Consider the following 27,655-nt stretch of genomic DNA (forward strand, 5'->3'; position numbering starts at 1 on the left):
TAATGACCGTCTCTCTTTCCCTCTCTCATATGCGCGCACATATATGCATATATAAAAATGTTTTAGAGTTAATGGTTATAAATTCAACCAGAGGTCTGTTGTCCCTCTTTGTGTGATTTTTGTACAATGGCTACATTCCTTGACTTGCTGGGATCAGTTTGAATGTGCAAACAGAAAGAGACGAGCATAGCTTGGACATCATTTCTTTTTTCATGTAAGGCATAAGCAGGCAACCCATTCCAGTTTGCCTCACCTTTCAGATAGACATTGGATGTAGCTCGTGAAATCAAACTACTGAGCAGGAGTCACATTTCCGAAAGAATTCATAAACTTCTACTGTTTGTACTGTTTGCACAGTCAGAAAGCAGTTAACTAACTTACTGATTAGAGATCTGGTATTCTGAATTGTTTAATGGAGTTGTCTGTATTTTTTTTTTCATCTTTTTTAAAATCCTTTATTCATCTGAACAGTCAGGTGGGCTGGCTCACAAGGGATCTTGCACAGGCATAACATATTCATATCCTCAAAGGTGGTGGGCTACAAAGCTTATATTTGAGCAAAAGCAGTGTGTATAATCCTTACTTGAATGGAATAGTGGGTGGATAAGTTGTTCCTTATTAAATTGTAAAGTTGAATCATCATGCCAGGAGAGGAGAAATTCTATAATTAGTAAGGAAATAAGTAGAGATACCATGCCGTGTATGCAAAAAGCAAACATATCTACAGACAGGCAACTAACTGCATAAACAAGACAGGGATCAAGCAAACACCAGCATATCCGATTTCCTCAGAATCACAAGAGATTTGATTGTGTATCTTATAAAGAAAGTTGCATACTTTTAAAAGGTTCTAAAGGATGAACATGAGATTCTGACTCCAAACAAACTGAGAGATGAAAAGGATGCAGTGTATGCAATACAATCTTATGCATTTTCAGCTATGTACCTCATTGCACAAATTTGAAGCACATATAACAATTTGTGACATTTTCCAGTTCTGCAAAAAAAACAAAAAAAAAAACAAATGCATATACAAGATACTGGGTCCTGTCATTCTTATGCTACTTTTAACTTAAATGACTTTAATTTTAGTGCAGAAACATTTCTGACATTTTAGAAATTGATGCACCTGTTATTGCTTCCTGTAACAAGCCAATAGTTTGACTGACATGTAAAATCTTCACTGCTATTTTCTATTCTACAAAGGCCTGGTTAAACTGCAAGGCATTTGATAAAGCCCGTGTCACTATTTCTCTTGCATCTTCTCGACATAAAATGTCTGTGAATGGTAATGAATACATAATAAAAACATACATGCACACAGAAATATGTTTAATTTCTGTATACAGCAGAAGACTTTGAAGAACGTCTGCTTCCCGTAGAGATCACATGGGAACAGCTAGTATTAAATGTTAATGTAAAAGCAAGAAAGTGGGATATTTTTCTTGAAGAGAAAAAGGCAAAAGTAACATTAATGAATGAGATAGCCACAGCTAGAAACCATAGTGCCCTGTGTACCAAGGCAATAAAAATGATAAAATATCAAGGCATGCAAGGAAAAAAAACCAGAGCAGTGTAAATGTACATAATCAGAGAAGTTCCCATAGTATTAGGGACGGATGTGTTCATAAAGAATTTTCTAGCACATGTAAGTATGACACAAGTACAAAAAAACTATCTGAATCACAGAAGGGGACAATTCTGTATAAATTGGCAGTGGTGAAGACACCAAGCTTGGCAAACATCAAAATATGAAGAAGCACCAGTTTCATGCACTTTGCAATTCCTTGACCTAGAAATTTGGTCAGTGTTTGTTATGGTAAGTAAAATACGGTTTACCTGGAGAAATTAAAATATGCAGCAGTTATGGGCTTCTCTTCTGTCTCTCTACTGAAATGTCATCAATTGAAATGGCAAGTGCTTAAAAGCTGAAAAAAAGATGGCAAAGAGTGAATCTTGAAAATCAACCATGAACCCCCCCCCCCGAACTTTTATATGCCAACTCTGAGGTAGCCATATCACCAAGAAAAGGGAATATTCTTAGAAATGGCATCACAGACTTGGTGTAAGTGTGATCTTTCAGCCATTCATTCTTTGCATTTCAAGACTAACTGTAGCAAGTCCAGATATTTTATATATTTACCTCCTCATCTCTATTTTCAATGGGTATATTGGGTGTTTCTAGTAATAAATGTGAGAACCTCAGTACTGCTCAGTAACTGGTGTAGTAGCAAACACAAGAAACATAGGTTCATTGGAGGTTACTAGCTTATTGGTCCTAGGACCTTTATAAGCCATATTATACCCTTGTTCCCTTATTTATCAGGTTGTATGGTCTATATTTGCAGTGTGAGTCTATAATCAGCATCAACTGTCCTTATCCAAGAGGGACTGGTGACACCCCAGGGGTAAATTTCATCTCCCATTCAGTTGTCTAATGTATGCTTAAATAGGGTCATTGATGAGTTCCCTTTTATGTGAATTGGGAGTTTGTTCTGGAGGAGTGGCAGTCTCTGGGAGATGTATCTCTCTCCAGCATGTCCTGTTAATGTGGTAGGCAGGTTAAGATCCCTAGAGTGAGTGAATCCTGGCCCACTTGACTTGCAGATGTGCAGCATTTCCACTAGGGCATGGTTTGAGACTGCTCTGTAGGCCAGTCACAAATTGCCTCTCAGCAGCTTATAAGATACAGAGTACAGTGACAGGGCCTTCAGTCTGTCCATGTAGGTCATGTGTTAAAGACCCTGAAGTTTATTGGTGAGAAAACTCTGATGTCTCTCCAGCTGCTGCAGATGTCAGGTGAGGTACATATAGAAAGGAGTGTTGCACTCTTAGTGGTCTGATGAGGACACGATGCCTTTACTTATGAAATGTGCAAAATAGAGGGCCTTTCTAACCACTGTGGACACATAGTGATCGAAGTTAAGATTGCTATCAACCTGTGTTCCCAAATCTCTCACCACAGGGTTTGAGCTAAAGGGGGTATTGTTAATATTGTAATTTGCAGGGACTTCCCCTTTGACAAAAAGGATATCAATGCATTTTTCTGTGTTAAGTCCATGGCTTTGGCATCAATCATTTGTCTGTGTAAGCCCTGTTTGTAGAATGTCAACATTGTTTGGGGACTTGATGATTGTACCAGTTTGTAGTCATTGGTGAACTCAGTAAGCCACAGCCTATCTATTTTTGACTGGACTTCTGAGAAATAGATTCCAAACAGTTGGGAGGCCAACACAGATCCTTGTGGTACATCACTAGTAACTGGCTTGCTGGTAGAGGTGGAATCCCCAACTTTGAGTGTACGCATTCTGTCGGTGACCCAGTTGTTTATCCATCTAGTGACATATGGGCTAATTCCCAGCTGGGTGAGTTTCACAATGAAATCTGAGTAGGGGAATGTGACAAAAGCCTTGGCGAGATCAAGATAGGCTGTATGTACTGTTTTGCCTTAATCCAGGTCTTTGGTGACATTCTCAAAAAAGTCCACCAGGATTAATAAGCATGATCTAATATTAATGAATTCAAATTGGGTTGGGTTAAGAGTTTGAAAGTCACCTATGTCTTTGTTGATAAGGTCCATGATGATTCTCTCCATGGACTTGCAGATAAGGCTGGTTAGGCTTATAGGTCTATAGTCCCAGGGTCAGTTGATGGACCTCCCTTTGTGCAAGGGAATTACTGTTGCTGTTTTCCACTCTGCTGGGACAAATGGAATACTTTGACTGTGGTTGAAGAGCGTGTTAAGTGTTTCTGCTAGGTCCTGATTTAGAAAATTTAGTAGGTAGCCTGGTGTGTTTTCCAGTCCCATACAGGTTGTATTTTTGTCCGTGGAGAAGGCTGTTATGACCTGCTCTTTGGAGATACTAGGTAGAGGAATGGTTACAGGTGTGCTTCGGGGTATGTTTGGTGGGGAAGGTGGGTGAAGTCTGTACCAAATCTCTCTGCTAGCAGGTTGGCGATATCCTCCGGGTCAGTATGAGTGGTACTGTCCATTACTAGTGCAGCACAAAGCTGGGCCTTCCTTTTTAGATTTCTGATGTAGCTTAAGAAAACCTTGTGATTATCCTTAGCTAAGGATGGTAGTATAGCTTCATAATTGGCTTTAATGGACTTTTCAAGATAGCTAATTTCCCTGTTCATGCTGTGGATGTTGTCCTTCCTCTGCTGAATCAGTTCCCTCTTGTTCATAGACATTAGTTTCCTCCTCTTGTTGTCTAACCTTTTTATGCTTAATGTCCACCAGGGTAGCTTGCTTTTTTGTGAGGACCTTGGTTTGATCCATTCAGGTACAGTCGATTATACACATTTGTATAGGTGTTTTATACAGGCATTTGTGTTTACCTCTTTAAAGGCATTGTTGTTGACAGTGGTAGCAGGGTGTTTGAAACTATCTATGCCATCAATTAGGAGGCCATAGTTTGCTTTGGAGAAAATTTTCATCCTTTTTTGCTTTTGGCGGGTCATTTATGATCTTTTGAATGAGTCTGATTTATAATTAGACCTTACCAGGGAAGGCAACACTCATGGAGTAGTGCAGAGACCCCCCTCTGTGTTGGTGAGTACTAATTATAGGACATTCGAGCCCCTTATGGGGGTACAGCCTATCTGTTACAGAGCATTTAGGTTCATAGGGTGTACTAGGCTAATGGCCCTTTAGCCTTTACAAGCCCTAGCCCATAGGATTCCCATGGCATTGTGCCACCTGACCTTACTTCCCAGTGCCTCTGTCGAGTAGTGCCACTGGAGTGATCCCCAGGGTGAATTTGCTATTTCACATCCACTCATCAAGATTTCTCCTTAAGAGGGCCAGTGAGGTACTCTGCTTGACATGTATGGGAAGTCTATTCCATAGCATGGGCAGTCTCTGGGTTAGGAACCTGTCTTTCCAGCATGATCTGTTGATTGCGGTAATGAGATTGAGGTCTCTGGAGCATGTATTAAAGTCCAGAAACCTTAAGGTGAGCTTGTTTGTGCTTGTATATGACTCCAAACTGATGGAAGGATAGTTGAACTCACCCATGACCAAGGTGTTTGACTGTATAGTGAATGACTCAAGTAGGCCCAAGTAGGTAAAGTGGTTCTCATGGTTCATGGTGAGGGACCTATATCTAACAATGATATGGAAGGGGGTTTTGCCTATAGTTATTTGGACTTGGAGTAGCGCTAGGGAGTCGTACTGTTTGACCAGTCGTGTGGTGCATTTGTCTTTAATGAAGATGGACACACCTCCACCTTTGGTTGTTTTATGCTCCTTTTGAGGTCTAAAAGTGTGGAAGGCATTGAAGCCTTGCATGGCCAGGGTGCTGTCTGTGGCCTTGAACTATGTGTCTGTGACTGCACAGACATCGGCATCTTCTAGGGCTAAGGAGTGCTTCCAATGAGTGCAGTTTCCAATTTAGAATCCTAGTATTAAGCAGCATAACCTTGAGTTTGTCTCTAGTGGATTTTGTTATGATATTGCCTAAAAAGGCACTACGGAGGAAGCAAGTACCTTTGCTAACAACTGAAAGCCAAGAGGTAAGTGTTTAAACTAGAACACTTAGAATATTCTAACAGGCAAAATAAGCCTTCACCAGCAATTCCTGGCTTAAAAGGGTTTAGGCAATTCTCTCTTGACCCAAGAGTTTAGACCACAAATCTTCCTAATGTAAAACAACTGGTGTGGAACCCAAATGCTTTAACCAGAAGAAAGACACATAGAACAACAGACACAATAAGCCTTCAACCAGCAATTCCCAGCTCAGAAGGGCAGAGCCTACCCTCTCCTCCCACAAGAGTGTAGACTACACACCTTCTTAATGTAAAACAACTTTCCTGAAGCCAAGTGCTTAAACCAAAACTAAGATGCTTAGAATAACCATTAAAATTGAATCAGGCTACTAAGATGCAGGTAATAAATGCAACAGAATAAATGATAAAGTAGGAAGAAACACAGAAACAATACAATTAGCTGAATAAAGGGTAATTTTTTTTGTTTAAGTGGGAAAGGAGGAAACAGAAGATAATTCAAGGTTAAAGAACTAATGGGGTGGACCTTCCTAACTGACCCATAAATGTAAAAACTTCATTTCAAAATAAAATGCAGGCCAAGTTCAACAATATTTAGGCAGAGTACAGCAAGCAAGCCAAACATGACACCACTCAGTGAATTGTCTGTCTGTTTCAGGTGCAGAATCTGATCTGCATGCCTTCACATAGAAGCACCATTCACTTTAACCACTGTATAAGATGCAGGTCCAAAAGGTTCCATTTTCTTTCATTAATTTGGTAGATTCCACAGTAGTAAAATAAGATCCATACATATCCATATATATAAAATCTCTCTCACTTCAAATCATGTACATCTTTCTATGCCAAATGGTTATCTGATAAAAACTAAAAAAAAACTTATGGAATGGGCAACCACAGAGTTAAAACAGTGTAGTCCATGGTTGTTCATAGTTGAGTACTAGGCTAATGACCACAAGGGCTATTTTAAGCTTAGCCTTGCATCCCAAATCTCTGACAAGTACTCTTATCTGTGATAAGTCTAACCAGGGTTTGAGAGATGAATCATTTACAGGCTGCCAGCATAGGTGCAAAATCAGGGATGAATTTCCTATACCCATTCAATTCTCCAAGTTACACTTGAATTGGGTTGGGGAGGAACTTTTTCCTTTGCTGTAAAGATACATTATGTGATTTATATTTGGTACACTGCTGTCATCACTGGGAAAAAAAAATCACTGTTCCATATATTCGGGATTGTCAGCTTTTGCTTTTAAAGGGTCAATAAATCAGCGTTCACTATTTTAAGTGTTCGATGATTTAATATAGACCATCACAGCACCAGCACACTGTACCACCAATGCTCCCCTGTATCACAGCACTAGCACCACACTGTACCACCAATGTTCCTGTATCACAGCACCAGCACAGTGTACCACCAATGCCCCTGTATCATAGCACCAGCACACTGTGCCACCAATGCCCCTGTATCACAGCACCAGCACAGTGCACCACCAATGCCCCTGTATCACAGCATCAGCACAGTGTACCACCAATGCCCTTGTATCACACCAGCACATTGTACCACCAATGCCCCTGTATCACAGCACCAGCACACTGTACCACCAATGCCCCTGTATCACAGCACCAGCACACTGTACCACCAATGCCCCTGTATCACAGCACCAGCACACTATACCACCAATGCCCCTGTATCACAGCACCAGCACAGTGCACCACCAATGCCCCTGTATCACAGCATCAGCACACTGTACAACCAATGCCCTTGTATCACAACACCAGTGCACTGTACCACCAATGCCCCTGTATCACAGCACCAGCACACCGTACCACCAATGCCCCTCTATCACAGCATCAGCACACTGTACAGCCAATATCTCTCTATCACAGCATCCCCATAATGTACCTCCAATGTCACCCTAACACAGCATGTGCACAACTTCACATTTTGAAAAGAGCTGTCGCTGTCATTACTAACCTGAACAGTCACAGCCTATCAGGTCTGGGTCAGGTTATAGCATTTATAGTGCTGACAGAAGCCTCTGCCTGTGTTAGTGACCACCAAACTCCCCTTATCAGCTGGGAACCACTCCCTTTAGTAGTTTCCATGTAAAGTGCATAAAACCCTTTGCTATACACCTTTCAGAGCCATGGTTTTGCATTATGGAACACATAGCAGCCAGCCACAGACCATTGTCACAAATGTTTGAGAACTTTGAAGGCAGTGATACAGTTGCATAGCACCAACCCCAAAAAAATGATTAAGGGACATATGCAGCAGTTTTTTTTTTTAATCTGCTGGTAGATCAAATTTATAAATCACTTCTGGCATGTATGTGTCTGACAGAGTTCTTTGTCTTAAAGCTTTCAAAGCTGTAAAACAATTCATGCTTTTGTGTTTTCCTTTTTGCAATTGGTAGTACATCTAGGCTGTCATATCTCCATGTACTAAAAAGAATTATGTTTGTTTCTGCAGTTATAACCAGATAGCTGTCTTCTTGAAGTCAACATAAAAATTCCCCTCTCAGCTTCTTTCTGCTCAAAAAGCAAATTTCTTGACATGCGTTTCTCAAATGTATAACAAACTGTTTGATTTGGAGATCCAGTTATAGGAACATAGTAGGCAGGTGATCACAGGACCCATAAGATGCCCAGCCATATACTCATTTAAGCAGACAAGCATAAACGTTCTTGTCAAAATTTTCAACCACTTAATAGCACTCATCTCCCAAACTCAGCAGGGCCATGCATGGTAACCCAGGAATATGTTTGTCTACCCATCCAGTCATCAAGACTAGCCTTAAAGGTAGCTAAAGTAATACTTTGTTTGATCTGTAGTAGTAAATTACTTCATAGGCTAGGAATACATTGAATTAGGAACCTATCTGTCCAGTGAGTCTTGTATATTTGCTTGTCTAGATTTATCTTTTAATAGTTTAAATTTTTTCCCAAGTAATGGTTTTGTGAGGAAATAGGAGGTCAAACAAGACTGGATCTTTCATGGTTCAAAAAGTGAGACACGTTTCACATAACAGCTGCCTGTAGGCTACTGAATACAAGGAGAGCTGTGCTAATCTATTGGAGTAGTTGAAGGATTTATGACCATTAATATTTTTTTAGAGATCTTTGGGGCCTTTAAAATTGAGTGATATGCTTGGATTTGTTCATACCAAAGGCTGCATTGTATTCAGTGATGGATCTTATAAGGGAAGAGTGTAGTCGCAGGATGACTTCTTAGGATCTTGAAGATATTCATTTGGAAGTTGTCTATGCCATATAGAAGAATTTCATCACTGTGGTGGAAGCATGATAATCAAATAAGAGATAATTATCTGCATCCAGTGTTACCAACTGTCAGAGATGAAAATGCGCTAGATTTTGTGACATCACCCCCCCCTCTCTCCCCAAACCAGTCACAACAGTCTATTGACAAAATATGTATAATATCCACACCCCAGTCAAAATAAATAGAGTAGGACAGCAAACGTACAGGAAAAAGCACAGGTCTGTTGCATTCAGCACTTGGTTGTCATTTAGTAAAATGAACACTAATTTAAATGAAAACTTGAGCTCCTGCAGCCACTGTTATCCAGCCCCAGCAGCAACATCATTATAGTCTACATCATTTTAAAAAAGGATGTATTTTTTGTGAGGCTACAAATAATCTGTTATACATTTTATGTACTTACATTCAGTACAAAGACAATCACTCCTTTTCTTAAGTTTTAAATTTTAATTATTATGTAAATGCGCTCTACAGACTCTAACCACCAAAATAAAAGTTAATTAAAATAGTAAACTACCAAAAGTATAAATAATTCAGTAACATTTCTAATGCACATTCACTGGAAATTTTGATCAGTGATCATTGCCCCATAACCAGTCTTCAATGTGATCATTTTCAGTCTGCGAGTGTGACATTGACATGTCGAATTACTGTCAGGATTTGCTAATGATCTCTGCCAGTATGTGTCCAGTATTCTGTACGTCTGACATGTGGCTAACAACTTTCAAACCGTATCTGATCTGCAGTATTGTGTTAAGTGTATCCAAATTTATATGATTCCTCAGTTTTGATTTTACAATGTTCATTTGACTGAAAGCCCTCTCGATCTCAGTATTTGAGTGCGGCAAGCAGAGTACAGTTATTGCCAAGTCACAAAGATCAGTGAAAGGGTTTTCACCTGCAGAGTTTGTGTACTTATTAGCCTCAGACCAAAACTGGACTGTGTCAGAAGTGTTAATCTATTTGTGAAGATGTATCATGTTCATTTGTGACAGTATCCTATCAATTTTGTCAGCACAACAGCCCAACAACTCTGCAACTTGGCTATTATTTCATGACTCTTGTCTTTCAACATTTATTCAACACTGAACAACGACATATGTTGAAGTGTTGCGATATTAACAGTCAGTCATTCCTGTAGTTCTTTAGTTAGGGCCACAGTAAAGTTGATACAACTCTGGCACAAATTCCTTTCTTCCTCTGCTGGAAGTTTTGCTTCTTTAATGCCATTTTCAAAATTATAACCAAGATATGCTGAATTACTAACATACTCAGCATCTGACCTGTTGAAAATGTTGATGTGAGCATTGGGCAATGCCACTCTTCTACTTGACTGCAGCAAAAATAATAAGCTATTCGGAAGCTTAGCTGGATCAATCTGTTTGCCATCAAAAGCCTTCACAGCCACTTGAACTTCAGTCAAGATTGACTTTAGATACGTTAAGTATAAACAATTTTTATCATCTTTGAACATTGTACAACATTTCTGCTGTGTAACATTTCCCAGTTGTTCTTGCGTGATCAAAGTGAAGTGTCAGTTCACACCACTAGCTAAGAATTTTTGAAACAGCCAGTTCAACTGAATGCCAGCATGCATCACACATCTTAGTTATGGCCAATGGACTTTCACCACAATTTATAACTTCATAAAGTTTTCGGTAGGCATCTCTGTGATTTGGTGATATGGAAAACCAATTGTAGGTTTCTCAGATCTTAAACACTATGTTCCTTGGAGGCGATTCTTTTGAGGCATGTGACATGGCCAATTGCAATGAGTGACAAACACAATGGACCAAAACCAAGTGCAGTAAATTTTTAGAACTTGGTAAAGTTCACTGTCAACACCAGTCATTACAGATGCATTGCCTGTTCCAACACCAAGTAAGTTGTTGTTGTCTTTCGGCTTTTTCTGGTTAGGGGTCGCCACAGCGGAACTCTGATCCACAAATGATTGGTAGTTTTTTTTATGTGCCGAGTTACCAGCCCTGACGCACAACCTTCAGCGAAGGTACGCCCATTCATGCATGTCTCCACGCAGAAGGCGCTCTAGCTGAGAATCAAACCAGACACCATCTTACTGTGAGGTGACAACGCTACCGCAGCATCACCACCACGGGTTACTTATCTTAATTCCACAGGCCCGCAACAAATCATTGAACACGTTGGCCATGGTATCGGCATCAGCTTTCTGCAGATAAACTAGACCAAGAAAAGTTGATAGAATAGATCCAGTTCAAGCACTAAAGTATCAAATGACAGCACTGATATATTTAAACATGCTTATATCAGTAAATTCATCCAAAAGTAAGCTGTATTTTGCTGCAACTGAGGTAATCAACAAGAACTTTCAAAAAATGTGGACCCAAAACATTCTTTATCACGTCAGTACACTTTGTTCAATGTAACTTAAGATCAGAAGCTGCCTTTGAATCAGTGAAAGCCTTCTTGACTATGTCTCCTAGATGATCATTGGTCAAGAACGAACAATGCTCAGCAACTGTCATGGCTGGCATAACTTCAGCAGAACAGGCTAGATTAGCAGCAATTTCCAAATAAGTCTGAAAACCAATTCTTTCTATTTTGGTGTCACAGAATGGATTGGCCTTTACTCTGTCCTTCACTGTTTCACCACTCCTTTTACTGTCCTGTACTCAGCCATAATTTCAGTTTTACAATATACACAAAAGGCTTTGGTCAAATCCTCTTCGATGGCTTGCAACCAACCTTTGAATTGGGGCTCTGCCTCCCATTCATTTCTGTATCGTTGAGTGTAAACTTTATTTTTAGACATTATTGCAAAGTTTAAATTAATTATTTAACAATTTTAACCAACAGTTTGCACCATATGGCATGCATCTGCACAAAAGGGAAATGATGAAATCACACACACTGTGACACTGACAGATCACAGTCACACAAAGCATACATCACCATTCACCAAACGACTCATCATGTAAATCCAACTGAAAACATATCTATTTTGACATACTTTCCCTAATCTACTTTTGAAAACACTCTCTCTTCCAATGGACATCTCACATTACAAACTGTGTTGTAATTTTTTCACTCAATACAAAACCAAATGCAGTCCTAATTTATTCATAACTGAATAAAGATTACCATACCAAATCAACATTAATGACATCCCAAGATATGGCAGTCAATGATTTTTTGTTTCTTCAACAGAAAGACAGACAGTTGCCTATATCATGTAAATAACAGTAGGACAGTGGAGCCACTTCACCCACATTACAGTGCCAAGTCGCCCACCTAGCAAAGTGACAACACATTTCGACCCACAACCATTTTATACCAGCTGTAACAAAACAAAGCATCCATAAATGTAGTTACATTATTCAGTGTACCATAGAGATTTGCCTTCCTTTTTGTATCTGTGTAAGTTGTAAAGACAACATAAAGGTAAAAATGTATAGTAATAGACTTTTTTTGGGATTCGATTCTGTGCCCTGCGAATATTCGGCCACTCCACCTTCCAGTGCCAAAAGAAGACAAAGCTTTCTTGTGCCTGAAGCTGAAATTGGAAAATCACCCGCTGAGAGGGAGTTAACATGCTACATTGTGACCATGCGATTGCTTACTAACTTCTGTAGTGTCTCCTGTGGAATTGAGGATAGTCATGCAAGTTAAAACTTAGAGTAATCCAATTCAGTCATCATTGCTTATGGTGGTTTGTACAGTCAGGCACAGATCACCCTGGAGTAGGCTGTATGCTGACTGAATAGAGCTGTCCCATTGATGCTGTGTTTTGAACCTGTCTGCCAGAATGTTGGCAATGTCAGTGGGTTCAGTGCATTTTGTGTCATTTTGGACTAACTCTGAGCATATCTGGGAGTTTCCACCCAGGTTTCTAACATTGCTAAAGAAGGCCTTATGATTGTCTTTGTGTCATTTATTTTTCTCTCAAAGTTGGAGTACTGATCAGAGATGCCTTTCCTTTTAGGATTTTGCTCTGTCATGTAGTAGCCTCCTTCTGTTGTAAAGTTTGTTTATGGCTGGGGTCCAGGGGAATGGGTCTTGGTTTTATTTGGGATTGCATGATCCATGCATTCTTGAAGAGTTCTTCACTGTGGTCTTTTGTGCAGGGGCATTTTGTCCCCATGTTTGTGATGATGAGGTCTAGTATATTGTCTCCTCTTGTGGGAATGGTGACTAGTTGTTCCATTGCATTTGAGTTTATGAATTCTAAGAACCTTTGGGCTAGAGTGTTGGGGCTTGAGTAATTTTCCCAGTCTGTTTGGGTAGTTGAAGTCTCCCAAAATGATGGTATTTGGAGAGACATTCATACTCTCCAGTGTCTTTGTGGGGTTCCTGAGTTTGAGAGGGTGGTCTGTAGCATGCTACAAACTGTAAGGCAGTTTTTCCTATGGTTAGTTGCACCTGGATAGTCTCCGATGCTGCCACTAACCTGGAGGTGTGGGTATCTTTGATGAAATGGATACTCCTAGTGCTGGGGTGCTCTCAGGAGCCTTGAACCAGGTTTCAGTCACTGCACAGACATCGATGTTCTCCATACTGAGGAGGGCTTATCTTGAGGTTTAGACTTCTGGCATTGAGCAGCATTACCCTTAGTTTTTTCCACTTGTGTTTTCTAGGAGGTAGGTTTGTCATTTGAGCCTTGCCTAAAAAGGCACTATGGGATCCGGAAGCCCAGGGGTGAGAGGTGCAAACCATCCCTGGCTTGTCAAGCATGTCATCCCAAGCAGACAGACACTGGATCCTTAGAATGACACCAGTAAGCCAATTGTTAAAACTGATCATTTTGTCTTTGTACTGTGGCATCATTCTTGGTGAGGGTAAGATGCTGCTCAGGGTCATAATCAGAGAGCTCTATGTCTCTTTTCATGTAGTCCAGGGTCTCAGGTCGTTCACACCTGCATGTACAATGACTGAGTCATATTTGTACTTGCTGTGGAGTGACCTGAGTGCTTTCTAGCTCCTGACAGGCAGCTTACTGTGACCCTCTCCTTGTTCAGTCTGGTGAGCGACGCGTCAGTGTGCCTGACTATGGAGTCCCTATTACAAGTGTGTCTGGCATGTTGTTTGGCCTTAAGGGCTGTGACTGTTTAGCACACTGCCTCTGTGAACTATGTGTTGCATTTGCTATGCCTTGAGGTGGTGGTTGCTTGGCTGTCTGCTTTGGTGGCCTCTGTTGTTTGGTAGATTTTAATCAGCAGTATGTTTTGTGTGTTTATGTGTTTGGTTTGCAGTTGTGATAGTTCTGTGTGAGACTGGGTTTGTGGTGTGTGGTTACCTTCTCCTCCTGACTGGTCTTGCCAGTACTGAATTGAGAGAGCTCAGCCTCCAGTTTGGCTATATAGTTGCATCTCATATTTGTGTTTGTTGGGAGGAGGAGAGGGTTGTCTGTGTACATGAGGCAATTGTAACATTGTCTCAAGATTCCCAGATTCACCAGCTGAACAGGAGAGGACGCTAGCAACTGACCCTTCGACATGCTAGAAATAGTGAAAAAGATTGCTGTGTAACTGAGTCAGAAAGGACCTATAGGGAAATGGGTACTCAACAGAATTTAGGTGAATGAAGTACTTTTTGTTTGTTTAAGAGTGCTTTACCTATATACAAAATGCTTTAGGAGCAAGTGCTGAGCTTTTCAGATAGAGTATAGGCTGTTTAGATTGCAAGTAAAACACACAGAAGTATTATTATACCCAACCTCTCTAATTGTCCGTCTCTGAGTGGCACCTTCATGCCGGGAGGACTACGGAGCTACATTGTGTTGCATGTGCATAGCCTGCACAATTCATCATCAGCCCAGTGGAACGAAAAAATACGGTCTTCTACACTGAATCAACGGGAAAGAGCTAGATTCCATGCTAGATGCTAGGGAACGAATACTCAAGCTATGAAGTGCATAAAAACTGCTATATTTAGCACGAAAAGTGCTAAATTGGCAATGTTGTCTGCATCTGTCTGAAGAGGCGTACCAGTTATAACCTAGTAGGTTGGTGCTTCCTTTCTACCAAATTCTACTATGTTGTCCTTTTTAATTTAAATGAGACTGTTTTTGATCACCATGTATGTGCATATTCTAGCCCTTGCTGGAGCTGATTTGTATCTGGGGATAAGTGGAAGACAGTGCCCAGTTTTCAATCAACAAACTTGTCACTACCCGAGATATGTTGAATAGATAATTTGCAATCGGACAATGTAAGGGTTTATATCAAGCTTATCTAATTTTTCAATGATACCAGCATTACAGATGGTGTCAAAAGCCATGCTCAGGTCAATATAAGCACTGTGCACAGAATTACCACTCCAAAGCCCCTGTAACCTTTTCTAAGCAGATTGCTAGGTTCTGGGACAAGACATGTTCTTCATAAAACCAAACTTGTGATCTAGATCAGTTAAATAGCCTGTGTCTGCATAAATGAGTTCTGCTGTCACATATTCCATGACATTGCATGTAAGTGATGGGTTTATTTTTACCAGGGTTTGTAGAGGGATCCACCCCCCATGTAGGGGGGGGGCACTGTTCTCCAGGCATCCAGAGCAAACCCTGTAGATAGGTTGAGTTTGAACAGTTTATGCAGAGGCTCAGATGGCTCACATTTAGCACTGATGAGAATGCAGTCTGGTATGAGGTTTAGTCCCATTATGTTCTGCCTTTGGCATATATTCTAAGAAGTGTTCCCCCAAAACTGGGGGGAAACGATCTGGCTAGAAGGGGCAAAATTAGCACTTAAATCTGCCTGCTAATATATTTGCTATATTCTTGGTGTGAGAATGGGTGATATTGTGGATGAGCTCAGTGCAATGTTGGACATTATTCCTTAAGTTTCTGTCATAGCTGAAGAACGATTTGTAGTTTCCTTTGGAATTTATAGCAAACCTAATTTCAGATGCTGCTTTACATTTTTACTAGTATTAAAGTCCTTGCTGGATCTTTCAATGTAGTGTTGGGGTATGGAGATGGGCTTTCTCTTGCAATGTTTCATTATTTACCTCCTTTTGTTGTAGAGTTTATTAATATGGAATTTTCACCAGAGAGGTTTTATCACTAAATTTACAGCTTTCTTTAGCCCGAGTGAGGACTAACATTTCTATGCAACTGTTCAGGTGCTGGCAAAAGTCAAAGGTGACGGCAGCAATCTACTGAGTTGGGTCCATTTGCACTGGACTGTAGAGATTTTTGCACAGGTCATCTCTAAGCTGAAGTAGGTTTGCCTTGCAGAAGTTCTAAAGGATGGACTCATTTGGTGATGAGGTGGCAGCAGTAGTCCTGTCATAAGATGACTGATTTGTGGTCAGATTATAACAGGGTTGAGGAGATGCAGGGTGGGAGGCAAGCAGGGACCAGGGTTGTAAGGACCAGTGAAAGATAGTAGAGCCTCTTGTGGGTAGTTTTTACAAGTTCCTCCAGAGCATTGGTATTAATGAAGTCTAGGAAGCACTTAGCATATCAACCAAGTTTTAGGCATGTAAGTGTGCCAAAAATGCTTGGATAATTGAAGTTTAGGTAGACAATGTTAAACTTTGAAGCCAAAAATACAAGTGCTTATATACTTATGTTATGTGATATAGTAATCTGAATGTTTGTGCAACAAAATGGGATAAAACTGGTCAAATAAATATTGTATCTTCTGTTGTATTTCCTTAATGTATCTCCTGCTTAAGAAGATAAGAGTTTAAAAGGGGTCAAGTACACTGCAGATGCACAAATACAACAAGGTCCCATAATCTGGAAAGAGCATATTGTGTCTGCAGCAGATATTTATTACAATCTATTCCTTAAAGTAAGCTTTCAGTTGTAAAGAAGGAAAGTGTCTGCCTACTGTTCTCATAAGCCTTATTTTAAAATGCATGCCATATATTAGAAAAGTGGAGATTTTTCTTTGAAATATGACCAGTATCAGAAAGATAGGTATTGCCTCAAACATATAAATAAAGAAGCAGTGCATTGGAATGTATAAGAAGATGCACAAACAAAATGCAAGAGTGTTCTTCTTAACAACAACAAATAAATGCAAGTGTGCTGTTCTTAACAACAACAAAAAAATGCAACTGTGTTTTTGTAGGTTTACCTTTATAAGGTCGGAAATAATATATATGGCCCGACAAATATCTGACTCACATGGTCGGAAACTATACTTTTGAATGCTGAAAACCATGAAAGTGCTGCACAATGAATTCAACATTCCAGGAATGTTGAATGTTTTCGAAACACCCAACATTTCCTGGTGTCTCCAAACACCACCATGCTGGGGGCAAGCCCCCCTGTGCCCCCCACACCCCCTGCAAATTTGGTATACTAACTCCATGGTCACACTACAGTGAGGGAAGGGATACATCTTCCAATCCCCGCTAGAATGCAATCTGCACTCAGGATGCCAAATTCAAATGAGTGAATGCACATTGACATTCACTCAGTTGTGAATTCAGCAATTCGGTGTCGTCATTCTGAAATTTTGAAAACGTCCATTTGCACATCTGCTGTGGCAGATGTGCGCTTCAACCATATGAAGGTAAACTGTTTGTGTATAGGGAGTTCTGGACTGCTGAAAAACAAAGTACTTTGTTTACTTTGAGGTAGTTAAACCTAATTAAATAGCATATTTAGTTATAAGGAGTCTTGAGAATGCAGCCCTCCACATTAGATGAGTCTAGGAAGTGCAAGGCCCTGGAAATTAGTTTAATATATGAATATACAAATTTTCCTGGAATTTTAATTTTGAAAGAAACACATCACTTCTTTATAGCACATTCATAGTGCTGTGTACATTCATACCTTATAATGTACAGTGAAATGTGTCTGCAGATTTTTTAGTTGTTTCTAAAAGTTACCACTTTCATATTTTGATATTTGCTGTGTAACACATTACCGTGCTACATTCCTTGTTTCTGTCACCTGAGTAGTTATAGATACTGTAGTAGTTTGTAATTCAACAGAAAAATGGAATTAATTGCTAACAGCATCTTAATTTGTACTTGGACATCTACTTTATTATATATTTTAACTTTGTTTACACATTGCAATAGTCATTTTGCTAACTGAAAAAGGAGGCACAATTGTTTAATGGTACCTCAAAGATACACTAAAATGACCATTCCATCTCCCATGAGCGAGAGAAAAGCAACATATAATCAAACTGTTAAGCTCATATGGGCAATGATTTATTGCAACAAATAGCCCACTAAGCAAAGGCAAAACCTACAGGGCTAAGCACTGGAGTGTCTGAATACATATATGAAAATAAATCCAAAAGAATAATTTACAACCAAAATGACTAACACTATTTATTTTTTTTTAACCTAGACTGGATTAAGACTGTGTTTCTGCCAACAAATTTTGCCAGACTAAAGGCAGGATATGAGTATGTAATGAGCATATTGAAAGAACTTGGCATTCCTTTCTTAAACTGACATGTGACTCTCTATTATGGGCTGATTTTAGAAAGGTATGTAAAATGATAATACTCGCCAACTAAAATGGTATCTCAAGCCTCTTATCTGAAGATGCATGTGTGGTTGTTGATGTAGTTGTATGTTGAGCATGTGTCTGTGTGTGTATATAGATGCATAAGTGTGCATGCCTGTGACTGTGTGGTATGTGTATGGGGGTCTGTTGTGGAAATGTTTCAAAATACATTAACATTCCAAAATCTCATAGGTTTAAGAAGGTGATATGCACAAACCTCCTGACGTGCCCATTTGTCTGAGCTATACTTTATATTACACAATAAAGGCCCATTACTATTCAAAAAGAAGAATGCTGATTGGACAGCCCAACCCACGTACACATTGTAAATTGAAAATTGAACATACTCCAATAGAAAGAAGTCTGGTCAATACACCACTAGTCTTCCTGTTGGAAAAAAATTGTGGAGACGAAATAACATTTTCCCATAATGTCAAATAAGTACCATTATAGAAAATTCAGCAAAATATACATCATGACTACTAAATGAGTAAAAGCAATGCTTAGCTAATCTGAAGGACAATAACAGAGGTTTATTTAAACATTTAGACATTATAAACTAGCACTGAAAGATGGGTCTCAGTCACTGAATCAAATGTATTAATGAACCTGTTCGCACATGGTTTGTTTAGTAATTACTCCCAAGGGATCTTGGGAAATGACTTCACTTTACTAGTTAGAGGAACTTGTTGCAATATGAATGAGGAAGTAGGAAATCAAGCCTTTTCTAAAATAAATCAAAATTCAGCAGTGGGACCTGATGATCTTAATGGATACTTCTTAAAAACAATCTCTGAAAAGTTAGTTCCATGTTTAACTTATTTGTTCCAAAAATTATTCACTGAAGCATTTGATCCCTAACTATGGAAGGAAGCCATAATAGTTTCCATTTTGAAAACCAAACCAGAACATATGGTAGGTAACCATCACCCTATTAGTTGGACTTGCATATTGAGCAAGTGCTTTGAGAGGACACTGTGGCTTTCCTATAAGCAAGTTCTGGAGGTTAGCGCTGATGTATCAAAACTGATTCCTTTCAGGGAGATTGTGTCACTAATTTGATAAGTTTTTTATGAACAGATTGTTAGCTTGTTGGATAATTCACTAGTTGCCAACATTATGCTTTTGGCTTTTCACTCTATCTCCCATTAAACCATTATTTGGACTTCAGTGTGAACTGATAACTCTGGCTATGTAGCTAAATGGCTATCTAAATGGTTCTTGAGTACAACCTACAGAATGAAAATTAAAAACTCCTACTCTAAGTATAGATTGATGACCAGGGAAGGGCCTTTGGGTTTAGTCTTGGAGCCACCATTATTTGATCTACTGATATCAGAATGTCCAAAATATGACTGTATGGTTAAGTGAGTTCACCAACAGTATTAAGACAGGGCAGGCAATAACTAGTACTAGTGATTGGTATCTGTTGCAATCTTACTTTGGTAACCTATATTAATGGATAACACAGAAAGGTATGAGATTTAACAATGGAAAATGTGCTCTCTTTACATTTTTGGGCATGATAGTTAATAATAATAATGATAGTAACAATAAGGATAATAATAATAGCAATAAATATCCTGACACCCTGGCCAATCATATGTTATGTTTTTTTTTCTAAGGTAACACAAGATCTAGGCATCATAGTAGATACAAACTGTAACTTTGAAGTCAATGAGACAAATGTTTTTTGGAAATGTTATGGTCTTATGAGGAATGCCCTTCAATGTTTCTCAAATAGAGATAGTCAAGTATTACTAGGGATGTTTTCAACAAGTATAAGGCCTATTATTGAATATGGGGTCCTTTATGTGCATTAAATATTTTACAACTGAAGAAGTTGGAATGGATTCAGAAAACCTTTACCAGACAGATGGCTGTCAAAATGTATCCTATAAAGAAAGATTGGTATATTTGTCTTTGTAATCTTTAGGTTACTGGTTTCTGAGGTGACATTATTACGATATGTAGATGCCTCTAAGACAAATTATTGGTTGCCATTTTAGATACTTACTTCGTTGATCATGGTATTGGTACAAGGAATAAAAAATTAGATGTAAGAATTTCCATTTCCAGTTCAAAGTTAGAGGTATTTCTTTCATATTGGGGCAGGAAGGATATGGAATTCATTACATAGACATTTGAGTAGCAAATGATTTATCAATATTTAAACAGGCATTATATAACTGTTTTTCTAAAATTCTATTTTCTCCAGTAATGCCTATTAGACAGACTTTAAAATGGCCAATGTAGGCCCCAAGTTTAATTTATTCATTGAGTCATTAAATACAACAAAACAATTTTCAGCACGAACTACACAATGATATTAGAGGACACCATCTCATATGAAGTCTTACCACTTACATGATAACTACTTTTACTGATATTTACCTGTTACAGGCTCTGAAGTGAGGTTAAAAGTGAGAAATGTTTTTCTGTATCTTATAGGATTCCATCAGTATTTTGATGGGAACTGTGTTCCATCACTGGCCTGATTATGCAACACTCATTCACATTCATTAAAGATGATTAAACTAGTTTGATAATACATGAACATTTACAGCTTTTGACCCCCAAACCCTTAGCAAGTAATCAAATTAGAACCTCCTCCTCTACTTCATCATAAACAATCAACTTTTTACATTTTTCTACATGGGAGATCTGTGTGTTGAATAAACTGTTGCCGCTTTTCTCAGTTTGTTGCCACTCTGTACCTTTTTTGCCAGCATGACTGAATTCCACAGGTCTTTTATCACTTAATCTAGCTGTCTCTTGTTTGGACCTTTTTTGCCAGCATGACTGAATTCCGCAGGTCTTTTATCAGCAGGTCTTTTATCACTTAATCTAGCTGTCTCTTGTTTGGACCTTTTTTGCCAGCATGACTGAATTCCGCAGGTCTTTTATCACTTAATCTAGCTGTCTCTTGTTTGGACATCCTTGTTTGCTCTAGCCTTTTTCCTGGCTCTCCCAAATCTTCAACAGCAAATCACCTTCTGCTTTTCTGCACTTGTGACCAAACCAACAGAATCTGTTCTCCCAGCATTATTTGTATTTGGGGCTACATTGACTTTTGCTCTGATGTCCTATTTTTCAGTCCCATAGTGTACATTGTATTACCTGTCTCAAGTTCTTTATCTCCACCACTTTAGGATTCATTAACCACTTAGCCTTTACTGTCCAGGTTTCTATGCCACGATTAAGCACTGAACATACCACTGTAATGTACAACTTACTTTTCAGGTTCTTTGGCATTCTTGTACTGTAAACTACCCCTTACACTCTGCACCAGTTGGCTGTAGCACCTCATATTCTAGCCTTGACCACATTATTCAGACTTCCCTTTTCCACAACCACCCCTCCCTGATATTTGAAGTTGTCAAGCTATTCTACCTTCTATTTCAATGTTAAGATTCTTCTGATTTCTTCCACTTGCTGCCATGATAGCTAGCCTGTCTGTACTCTGTTTCATCACATTTACATGCAGTTTTGCATCCCAGTCTGCTATCAATTGCTGAAGTTCCTGTTCAGGTGTGATTGTAATTTTCATTGTTTTCACGATTTATGTACTGCAAACTAAAATCTATTCTAATGCAAAAAAGTGATAGGAATTTTTTACTTTTACATTAAAATAAATATGAGGATGTTTACTTTCCTATGGTACGTAGGTTGCATTGGTTGCCACTGTTAGGGTTTGTAAAGCTGGTGGACGTAAAGAAGGCATGTTCCATTTTAGAGTTACAGGTATGCATTTTGTCACAAGCATATTGAGCTAGGGATTAAGAAGTCTTGGGTATGGCTGTTACTGCTCACTCTCTGGCTATAACTTGGTGCAACTAACTGGCACTTTCTGTTATTGTCTGGGCCATCTGATGGTTTCTCCTAGCGACATTAGTATTATAACTCAATAGGTGATTTGTTGCTGACAATATGCATATAGAAAATTGGGGTCAAGTTGCCCTTAAATGACAACTAAGTTTGTTTTGGTGTGTGATATAATAGAAGAATTATTACACTTGGATGGTCAAAGTGGAATAAATTAAGAGATGCTTAATGATCTACACCTTAACTAATGTTTGAAAAAAGTAGTTGTTTTTGGGCAGGCTATTTCATTTAGTCTACTACATGTAAATATTTAATGTTGCAGTTTAAGATCAAAAGTGAAATAAGTTATAACTGATTCACTCAGGGAAGTGGTCAAGCAATCTGATGTTTTTTTCTTTCTAAATGGAGTCTATTTTTTTATTTTATCTTTCTGTTAGAGTTCCCTTTCATGGGTGACCCAGGAGCAGTGTCTGGTTAACTGAGTTGCTCTAAGTCACACACAGACAAATGGAAATGGAAGGAGTCGTACATTCTGTTCTTCTGACTACATGAAGCTGCTCATAAACAGCTCACCAGTGCTATTTGCCAGACTAGTTTTATATTATCAATATTGTCAGAGCGTGTAAGTGTGCACAATCTCTCTGCAAGTTGCTATATTACCGTAGGACTCTAACTTTCTAGACTGATCAGTTGGAAATTTTTCATGCTAGCTCCTACAATGTTGAGCTGTAGTCAGCTCATGCATATAATTTGTAATATACAGGCAGTACATAATATAAAAGACATAATTTTATATATATATATATATATATATATATATATATATATATATATATATAATTGCAGTTGGAAAGAATGAACACTCACTTGAGTGAATGTTTTTTGAGCTGAAAAAATTGAATTATCATGTGAGTGAACTTTCTTCCTCATGGAGTTTCTTCTTTATGAATATATTATTATACTGGCATACATTTTTAATTATTTTTATTTTGGAAAAGTAGATTTAGTTAGTTATTGAACCGAGAGACAATTTAAACAGACAGTCCATTATTTTCCTTACTGAAATTTCTGTAAACTTTTGTTGGATACTTTTGTTCAAATCTGGAATAGCTTATCTATTTCTAAATCATCTATGCTACAGTGGTGGTCTTAAGCACATAATGCAGTGTTTTGTTCACATTTAAATCTGTGGAAAATCTTCCACTGAAAACAGCAAATGTTGGAATTATTTAATGTTCTTAAACTGATTATTACTTACTTTTTATTATGTTCTAATCTGCTATTTCAAGTGGCCTATTGTTTTACCTGATTTTTGAAAAATGAATGAAGAAAGACCTACAAAATATGAATCACCATTCCCTATACATAAGATAACAAGCAATTTCATATGTTAATCTAAAGTATCTAATTTTATAAAGAAAAAAATAGTGTCTTTCCTGTTAGATTTGAGTACAAAGTAAAAGTAGATGACTTCTGCTAGACAACTGCATTCTGTGAAAAGCTTCTAACAAAAAATGTTTAGCATAGGAAGTGATCTACATGGGCACAGTTAAAATGGGAGTGCTGTTTGTTTAGGTGACTTGCTTAGAGTCACAGTAGGACTCAAACTCTGTACTCATGCAAGACACACACACACACACACACACATATATATATATATATATATATATATGTGTGTGTGTATATATATATATATATATATATATATATATATATATATAAATATATATATATATATATAAATATATATATATATATATATATATATATATATATATATATATATATATATATATATATATATATATATATATATATATATATATATATATATATATATATAAAATATATTTATTATATATATTGTTATATGTATAGTTATGCGAGTGTGTATGTATGTATATATATATATATATATATATATATATATATATATATATATATATATATATATATATAGGGTCTATATTAAATCAGCGAATGCTCAAAATAATGAATGTTAATTTATCAACCCTTTTAGAGCAAAACCTGATAATCCCAAAGACACAGAACAGCATTTTTTTTCCTAGGGAAAAAAGCCACTAGGCCATTTTTCTTTCGAGACTTTGCCATTTCCTCTACTGTGGTGTGATCTCAGAGTTGGTATATTTAAGTAGGGGGGTTTGGGGCACAGCCCCCCACATCAAGGGGTGTGCTGGGCAAATTCTCCCACTTTATTTTGTGTTTATAACTTTTTTTTTCTTTGTTGCAGAGCGATTATTTTCCCTGGGAAAGAAATCACTGTTCCGTGTCTTCAAGACTATTAGGTTTCGCTCTTTAAGGGTTGATAAATCAGCGTTTGCTTTTATGCTTTCGCTAATTTAATATAGACTATATATATATATATATATATATATATATATATATATATATATATATATATATATATATAATGTGTGTATGCAAAATTACTGGTAGAACATTTATTTATTTTTCTTTCTTTTTACTTGTAGTTTAACTAAGTTATTCCTATTAGGCTAATGGCCTCGTTTCAGGGTAGACTATATGTGGTATTTATGCTAGAAGGGAAATTTGGAGAGAACACCAGGGCAATTCTCTTTTTGGAGTGTACGGGGATGGTATTCACTGCTATACTTCTGGTTTTCATTCCGAGTATGTAGGTGGCTCGGAGAAACTGGAAGGACGATGGAGGCAGTAAGTGCAATGGTGAGCAACAGAAGGAAAGGGAGAGTTTGCAGAAGGGAGTGGAATCGGGGAGTTGGTCGCATAAAGAAAATGAACTCGAAGGATTGATCAAGTTGCTGAGGAAGCAGGAGACTGGTGAAAAGGAAGTAATTAAACCTTTACAGGACTCTGAGTACTTGTTTCAGAAACATCTATTGTCTGTAGAACCCTCCAATCAGGAGGGTTGCAGGATGTATATCTAAAAGAAATGATAATTATGAGAGAACCAGAAAGTAAAGCAGTGGCATCATGGGGTGACATTATGGAGAGAATTCAGGAAAAAGAGCGGAGAGAAATTACAGAACAGAAAAAATTGTATGCAAAGATGGTGAAGAAAAAGAGAGAGTGAAGCAAAAGAGGTCTTGAAAAAAAATTGTTGCATGGCTCAGCAGTAAGGAGGAAAAATCACTGGAGAAATATGAGATATGGTACACAGTTATTGCAGTTTTGGGAATATCATCTAAAGAGGTAAGGGCCTTTATTCATCTCGAAGGGGAAACTTGTTATATTTTATTCAAAACTGGATGATATATGAAGAGTTTCTTAGGGAAATTAAAAAAAGGACCTGTAGTTAATGGAACTCTTATGTAGTGCAGACAAAAAAAGAAGAGCTATACAATTTCAAACTGAGGTGGTAAAGAAGCATTGAAAGAATGTTTAAAAACTGTATGCAAAGTAATTTTGGATATTACAAGAATGTATGATGCTAGAAGTTTATGGACTGAGAAATGACAAGATTGCACATAGTGTAATAAATGTTGAGGGCAATAGAGGTCTTGTAAGATATAAGGGAGAGACAAAAACTTTCCACCAAAAAGTGACCATTTAATAAGCAATTGTGATAAAGTATGTTCTGTTTGTGGAAAGATGGGACATGAAGCAAAAAATATGATCTGATGTGTAAAAATGGGGCATGTATCTATTAATTGTGATGAACAATTACAATCTGAGAAAAAAAGAATCGAAACAAGAACATGTATATGAAGTAAAAAGAAATGAACATGAAAAACAAAATCTACAAGAGAATAAATGTTTAAAGAAAATAAGAATGAAGGCAAAGGATTGGTACTGGAAATGAAAATTAGTTGGAAAATAGTGAGAGGAAAAATAATTCAATAGGGAGAAGGGTGAAAGAGAAAGAAAATTTAAAAGTGTGATTGTGAAAGAAAACAAATAAAGGGTAAGATGGAAAATACAATAAATTTGAAAGAACCTGAGAATTCTCTCAATACATGTTAGTAGTATAAACAAAAGAAGGTCAAGTGTGTTGGAAAGGTGTGTGAAACTTGATATGCATTTATTTCTAGAAGGCACAAGAATATTAACAGAAGAAAAAAAGGATGTGGATGAAAACACTATGGGCTAGAAACATTATATGGAGTATGGGAAGCGATACATTCTCAGGGATTGCTGTGTTATGAAATTAAATGGTTAAGATTTTAAAATATGCTATAGTAAAGTTAGGTAGAATAACAGTGTTAGATATAAGATACAAGAAAGATGGATACAGAGTTATGCCACTATATGCATATGCTACTAAAAAGAGGAAATGTCTAAAACAATCTTAAACTATAAGAGTAAACACTGAGATAATATTAGTAGGAGATTAACTATGATCTAAGGAAAAGAAAAAGAAGGGAATGAGATGGTATATGATATAATGAAAAGTGAAAAGTTTTATAGATATATATATATATATATCTGTGTGTGTGTGTTATACTATACACTGGACATGTAAATGAAGAGAGATTAAAACAGAGATGACTTTACGAAACAGGTTTTTCAGACCATTTAGTGTAAGTAAAAGAAAATGAACATAAAAGGCTAGGTAAAGGTATTAAAAGTTTGAATGAGGAAAAAATTAGATGCAGGACAAAGAGAGAAAACTGATCAATTATGGGAAGTTCATGCAGAAATAAGAATATTTTATGAAAATTGAACTGACTGGTGGTTAAGTTTTAAATGAAAAATATAAAAGAAGCTTTCTAGAATATCAAATGATGAAAAGGAAAGAGAAGAAAAAATGTAACTTAAGCCAGAAAGTATTTAGAGAGATAATAAGAAAAAAAATTAACATAGGGACATGTATAAAATGTATCGAGAAGATATAGAAAATGTTATATAGCAAAGGAACTCACAGTGGGAAAAAAAGAAGTGGATCCATATTTGAGTAAAACTGACAGAAAATGAGAGGATAATGAGATAACTGGAAAATAATGGAGACAGAGTAAATTCACAAGAAAAAACTTGAGGTGATAGAGCAGTATATAAAAATACATTTATAAAGAAAGATTAAAGAGAGGCAAATATGGTTAGTAAAGTATATAAAGAAAAGAATGAGATTACTGAAAAAATATAAATATAGGAGAGCTCAATGAAATTTTAAAAGATTTGGATATGGAGAAAGCAACAGGAATCGACAGAATTCAATATCGTAAGTATTATAATATGAAAGACTAGCTAAAAGTATAAAAGTATATTTGATATCCCTAGAAGCTCTCTTTACCCTAGAAAATGCTGACATCTCTGCAGTCACTGAAACATGGTTTAAAAGTGGGGAGCGCACACCAACAGTGCAAAGTTATAATGTCTTCCACACATTTAGGCCAGCTACTTCACAGGCAAGGCTTAAAAGTGCAGCTGTCACTATTTACATCAAAAATAAATGTACTTCAAGGCTGGTCTAACAGGACAATGCACTTGAGCTGCTCCATGTTCAAATTACCATAGGAGAAATCCAATAACACTTCCTTGAAAGATATAGGTCCTCCTCTATGACTCAGGAAACCCATACCATGTATTTAAACTTATTAGAAATACTAACCATCCAACCCAAAATCATATTTCATGCGTGACTT

The sequence above is a fragment of the Protopterus annectens genome, chromosome 9.part0 (assembly GCF_019279795.1).
Source record: "Protopterus annectens isolate FY-2018-M chromosome 9.part0, PAN1.0, whole genome shotgun sequence".
Classification (NCBI taxonomy): domain Eukaryota; kingdom Metazoa; phylum Chordata; order Ceratodontiformes; family Protopteridae; genus Protopterus; species Protopterus annectens.